The sequence below is a fragment of the Cavia porcellus genome, unplaced genomic scaffold, assembly GCF_034190915.1.
Source record: "Cavia porcellus strain 051 isolate PalLab524CR breed Dunkin Hartley unplaced genomic scaffold, mCavPor4.1 scaffold_5, whole genome shotgun sequence".
Lineage (NCBI taxonomy): Eukaryota > Metazoa > Chordata > Mammalia > Rodentia > Caviidae > Cavia > Cavia porcellus.
Window position 1 is genome coordinate 81,863,903 of NW_026947488.1, and position 6,167 is coordinate 81,870,069.

The 6,167-nt window shown below is 39.1% G+C and overlaps 1 protein-coding gene across 2 annotated transcripts in view; it reads left to right on the forward strand.

Annotated features, from left to right (window-relative positions):
• The window catches only part of Kcnab1 (potassium voltage-gated channel subfamily A regulatory beta subunit 1), a 418,900-nt gene that overhangs the window by 351,995 nt on the left and 60,738 nt on the right, over positions 1-6,167 (forward strand). The window lies entirely within an intron of this gene.

A 6,167-nucleotide genomic window follows, 5' to 3' on the forward strand; every position in this document is an offset into this window, starting at 1 on the left:
TATACTGGTCTTAATTAATTTTCAGGAGCTCTCTGTATCCCAGTGATGTGCACTCTTTTTGGTTTTATGTGCTGCAAACAGTTTCTTCCTGCTTGTCATATTGTTGTGAGCTTTTTCTCTCCATGAACCTAATCTAAAACATAATGTTTAATTTGAGGATATTCAGCTTTCAGTTTGGAATTTAGAGACCTTTAGTGACTTGTAAATATGGTTACTTTGAAATATTTTAGACTAACAGTAGAAAAAAAAAACAGTTCCAACAATCAATCATTTAATTTAAAGTGGAGAGTTTTGAAGCTAAATCTCACACACATACACACACACACACACACACACACACACACACCCATACATATCCCTATATCATTCTGTTGTTTCTAGTGTCTTTGTGTGAGTTTAGTATTTCTCACTGATTTTCATTATATTTGTAAGCGTATGGGCTTTGAAATCAGACAGATCATTGTTCAAGTTCTAACTCTGCCATCTATGAGTGACATTGTACAAGTTAATTGACCTCACTAAGCCTTTGTCTCATTGACTATAAAATAGACTACAAATATTTTTGTCTCCTGGGATTACTATGTGGAGATTAAAATCAGATAATGCATATAGAGCATTGTATATGTTACATAATAGCACATAATAAATGTCATTTTGTCATCAGTATTATCCTTATTCTTAGAGGCGCAACTGATAGCCTACACTTTATGGATGACACTCTACTAAGAGAAAGACCACTTCCTACCCCAGAGAAAGCCACCAAATTCCTCTCTTAAACAAAAACCCTTCTCCAAGCCCCTAGAGATTTTGCCACCATTTTCTAAATCAAATTTGCATTGCTTTAATATTTACTAGCATGTATACATAATTTTAGAATATCTGTCTCCAAAAATCATTTTTCTTTAGACCTCAAGCAACTTAATACAAATACCTTAAATTTCCTCTTCCCTTTAATTAAATTAGTAATTCTTTTAGGACCTAATCTCTTAGGATAGTTAAACTAGTTCAGCTAAAATCCAAACTGCCCCAGATTCCAACTTTATAACACAAAATTTTAAACTTCTGCAAACTGAGATTCCTTACTATGTTGTTGTTATTATTCGGTGTTATTTTGAAGTTCGTAGTTTCACCCAAAGACAAAGGCTCGTGTACATAACAGAGTCATCTCCAAAGGAGGCAGGCTGAAATTAGATAATTAGTGAATGTTGCAGAAAACCAGAGATAGGCATTTCTCAACCCAAACTAAAATTTGAAGAGGGTTACAGATACTTGTCCTTGGATTTCATTGGTACTTTTCCTGTGATGACGGTGTCCTTACTTACTCAATGCTGGAGATCTGTGGGCACATTAAATTCGAGAAGCACTGGTGAGAGGTAAAACAAAGTCCAATACATGCAGAGCTCAAGTCATGTGTGAGAGACCTTAAGCATCTGACTTAGTTTACAGAGGATAAAGTGAACTTGGTTTGTGCATAATTGAATTTGGGGAAACTCCTATGGAAGGCCTTTCCTATGATCCTGAAGCCCCTGGCTCACATCCAGTTAATATAATGTGCTCTTCAGATTCTCACAGAGACAGAAGCAATTTTATTAGTAGGTTTATTATATCTATTTAAAAATCTCAAGGTTTTCTTCATGCTTTAAAATTCTTATTTATTGATTCAGCTCTTTTACAAATATCCCATTAAGTTCTACTTTGTGCCAGCATTAGAATTTGGCAGGTTAAATTCCTTTAGTACCTAACATAAAGAAATAGAAGTAACTTGAAAGTTACATTTAAAAATAAGTAGATCGCTTGTGTGTTTTTTACATTCAAAGCCACATCTAAGTCTACATTTGCCTTTATGCAGACAACAATTTTGTTGTGTGTTTTAAAAAGAAAACTGTCATTGTAGGAGAAAGAGAGAAAATAAATTAAGAAAGCTCAGCTTGAAACATTTTAGTGAGTGTCAAATGTTAAGCCCTCTGAATTTTAAAAGATAATTAATCATTTCTCCATTAAAGAATAAGCTTCCCAACAAAAGGATCTACTGCAGGATTCTTTCCTCTGTAGCATGTCCATGCACACTTACACCCATGCAGGATTGCCATGTTGTGTAAGTGTAGGCACAGCCTCTCATACAACTGTGATACAGCACAGCCTTTAAAACAAGAAGCAAAAGTGTCTTCAATTACGACTGAAATGTCTACTGACATGAAACCGGGAATTAAACAGGGAAATAATGTGCGTTATTTAAGGCAACATTCTTAAAGCAAGCAAGTTCAGGCAGTAAGTGTAAACAGTGATGACATGACATACTCGAACACAGCCTTGCAGACTCTCCAGACTACAAATGTCCTGGTTTCTACAGTTAAGTGTACAGAACCCACAACAGCTGTAAACATGCCAATCTGAAATAAGCATTTTATTCCAAGTCTGAAATAACTATTAGTTCAGAGCCCTGTTAAATAGGCTTAAGCTGAATGACAGTTCATCTTGTAAACAATATGGTTTCTGTTCAACTTCAGATCCTCAAAAGAAAAATGAGTGTATATGTATTTTTTAAACTATGGTCACCTGAAAGCTATGTCTTCACATAATTTATGATCCTGTGCACTTTTGAGGAGCTGCCAGTTGACTTTTGGATATTTCCTCAAGAACAGGGAACATTTTTCTGCCAGGCACTGGGTTAGTGCTGAGGGCAACCTAACCTCAGAAGTGACTTCCGTGAGAGCATTGCTGCTCTGGAGCTGGAGCACTTACCTCCGCACATCCTGATTAGCAGCCCATCTGCATTCTGCAGCCAGAGTCAATGCATTTTTGCATATCCACTTAACCTGAAAATCATACCTGGGCCCAAGCCAGTGTTCAGGAAAACATTTGCTAAATGGAAGTAAAATATGACTGCTTGTTTATTAGAGCAAAATCTTAGGTGCCACTTAAGGAGATATTTGTTGAGCGTGTCTTTATACTCATATGATCTTCCTGCTTCCACAAGAACATCCAAATAGGAAAATGCAGGACTCCCTTATTTGATTTGCAGTCACATTAAAGACCAAGCCAGAAATGTCCTAGCTGCACTACATCCTTGGACAGATTAGAAAATTGAAGCTTACTGGGGATAGAGCACAGTGCCTGCCTGGCATGCTCGAGGTCCTGAGTTAGATTCCTGGTACAGGAAGAAAGAAGGAAGGAAGGAAGGAAGGAAGGAAGGAAGGAAGGAAGGAAGGAAGGAAGGGAGGGAGGGAGGGAGGGAGGGAGGAAGGAAGGAAGGAAGGAAGGAAGGAAGGAAGGAAGGAAGGAAGGAAGAGAGGAAAAAGAAAATTGAGGCTCAGAGAATGTGAGAGACATCACAAGGTCATTCACACCAATTCAAATAGTGCCCTCTCAATCAATGCTTCCCCCAAACCCTGTACCTCACCTCCTCCCTCTGGCCCATGCAGCTGCCAAGAGATCCATAGGGGAGACAGGAGCTGTTCAGACTTAATCTGGCTCCCACAACCCCCCATGCTGTGCTCTCCCCCTGCCTCCCCATTTTAGCAGCAGTCACCTCACTGTGCAGGCCAAAACTCAGGTGTCAGCCTCGATCTTCTGACATCCACACCCTGTATCCTGACACACGCACACTTTTTATGTCTACTTCCACATCTCGTGCTGATTTTAAACATTCCTTGCCTACTGGGTGCAAACCTCAATGCTGCAGGCATCTCCTGGCCGCTTTCTTTTCCTGCTTTCATTCTTGTCCCTATGGGGCCTCCTCAACAGGCAAAGCCATGCATTCAAAGTGGAAATCTGGTCATCTTATGTCTTCTGATTAATACCACCCCCAACTCACCTCCATTCCCTGGTCTTTTGTCAATAGTTTTAAATCTTTTACAGAATAAAATCCGAAGTTCATACCCTGGATTGCAAAACTTTGTGACTTAGATTCACAGTGAGTGGCTTGTGTCTCTTCAGGGTACAATCTTACTGGCCCCTTCTCAGAGTCAGGGTAGGTGAGAGTCACTGTGCTGAATTCCACGTGCACTTGAATTTTGCCCAAGTCTATTTATCTATATCTATATCTGCATCTATATCTATCTATATCTATTGCTTCCAGAGAAAGAACTGATGACTGAGGAATGAACCTGTGCAATGAGATGGATCTTTATAGAAGTCTATGTCATTGTGTACAGGCAGACATTATGACCTGCAACAATAAACCTGAGGGGCTGGGGGTTTAGCTCAGCGGCATAAGCGCCTGCCTTGCAAGCAGGCAGTCGTGAGTTCAATCCCTGGTACCGATAAAAAAAAAGGAAAAAGACAAAAAAAAAAAAAAAAAAAAACAATAAACCTGAGCACTGGTTGTCCTCAATTCGCACTGCTGACCCTTCGCAACAGTTGTGTCTTTGTTTCTTTACACCTCTGCAGTTTCAAATCTAACTGGGACTCAATACACACTTGTGGCATGGAAAGTAAATGATTCGGGTCATGCCTAGTCTGTGCCTGCCCAGACAGCATTATGCTATGTCTGCGCTCAGTTATTCAGTCTCTCCTAGTTACTCCCAAACCGCGTTACCGAGTTATGGGGAACAGTCACACAGCAGGACAGGGGTGAGGCTGCGGGGTGGGGAGCGAGACATTCTCAGAAAGGAAGCCACTTGTTTCCACTGCCAGGCATGGGTCAGAATTTAAATCTCGAATTTTGGCCATTTAGCCTTCAGTGCTCTTCCTCTGAAATTCTTCCGAATGAATATCACATTATAATTACCACATTACATTTCTATTGCATATCTGTTACATCACTCTGGAGCAGCAATTCTGAGCATCATGGTTTTGTCAGCCCTGAAACCAATTAGAGAATCAGGTCATTAAAAAAAGTCAAAGATCCACAGCATGTTAGGGTGAAGAATGCTAACCTTTCAAAATTTCGCCTATCCCTTATCTTTTGTGACATGTAAATTTGCTCATATATGGTAGTACTTTTTTTTTTTTTTTTTTTTTTTTTTTTGTCTTTTTCCTTTTTTTATCGGTACCAGGGATCGAACTCACGACTGCCTGCTTGCAAGGCAGGCGCTTATGCCGCTGAGCTAAATCCCCCGCCCTATGGTAGTACTTTTTAAGGTTAATGTAATTTCCAGTTGCCCCTTGAGATGGCTGGTGCTGGCCCAACCTTGAAAGTCCCGGCAGATTTGGGAGAGCAGGCTTCAGACCTCCAAACACCGTCTGTCCTCATCTGCTCATCAGAGCTTTTAACCTGTGCCATCACAGACAATTCCTTCTCAATGAATGGAAACATTTCCGGAGCTATATTCAAGCACTCCATTTTCCTGTCAGAAAAGTAATTGTGGCTGTCCAATAAAGCAGTTTGAAAATCAAATTCAAATGAGCCAAATTTAAATTTATAAGAGCCTCATTTAACAGACAATTAATTTTATGCTCATAATAAAAAGAGGAAAATCTCCGGTCTTCCTCGGGAATTAAAAGGCTGATAAGGAAATTCTATGCTTCATGGAAATGAGACAAAATAATTCCTGAATACTGTCCTCCTTTTAGTTGCATAATATTACATAAAGCACATTCTATTTCAGGGAAGTATTACTTTTATTGAAATTAATTAATTTTTTCCGAATACTGGAATGAGGGCTGAAAGCTGTTGGTGACAGGCTTTCTTTTTTTAAATTCTCATTCTCTCCTTTATATTGTTTCTTAGGTCTTTATGGTCACTAGTGTTTTTGCTTCTCTCCCAGAAACGTGACTAACAGAAATGGTAGAACTTAGGTATGCTTTTTAGGTTCTATAAAATTTGGCAGGATTAGTAAGACACTGAAGAAATCCGTCCTGTACTCACCCCTTGATGTTACAAAAACTTATACGTACTGGTAAAACTTGTGTTGTTAAGGCAATCATTTTTTTCTGATTTATATTATTTTAACGAGTTGACATGCAACAAAAATATCTCCATCTCACTATAAGTCCATTAAGTGATTCAAAATATGAGCATTAATTTTCATTTTTCAAGGAAAAAACTCCTTAAGCGAAGCTACTTTCTATACTAACTTCGCTCCTGTATATCACCATGACTCACTGTATGCGATCATTATGTGTTTTCCAGAGGGAATGTCCGTAACCATGAGACAGTCCTAACGCTTTTCAATGCCGAGGCAACGTCAGCCTGTAATACATTTTGAAAAAATTCCAGGCACCAA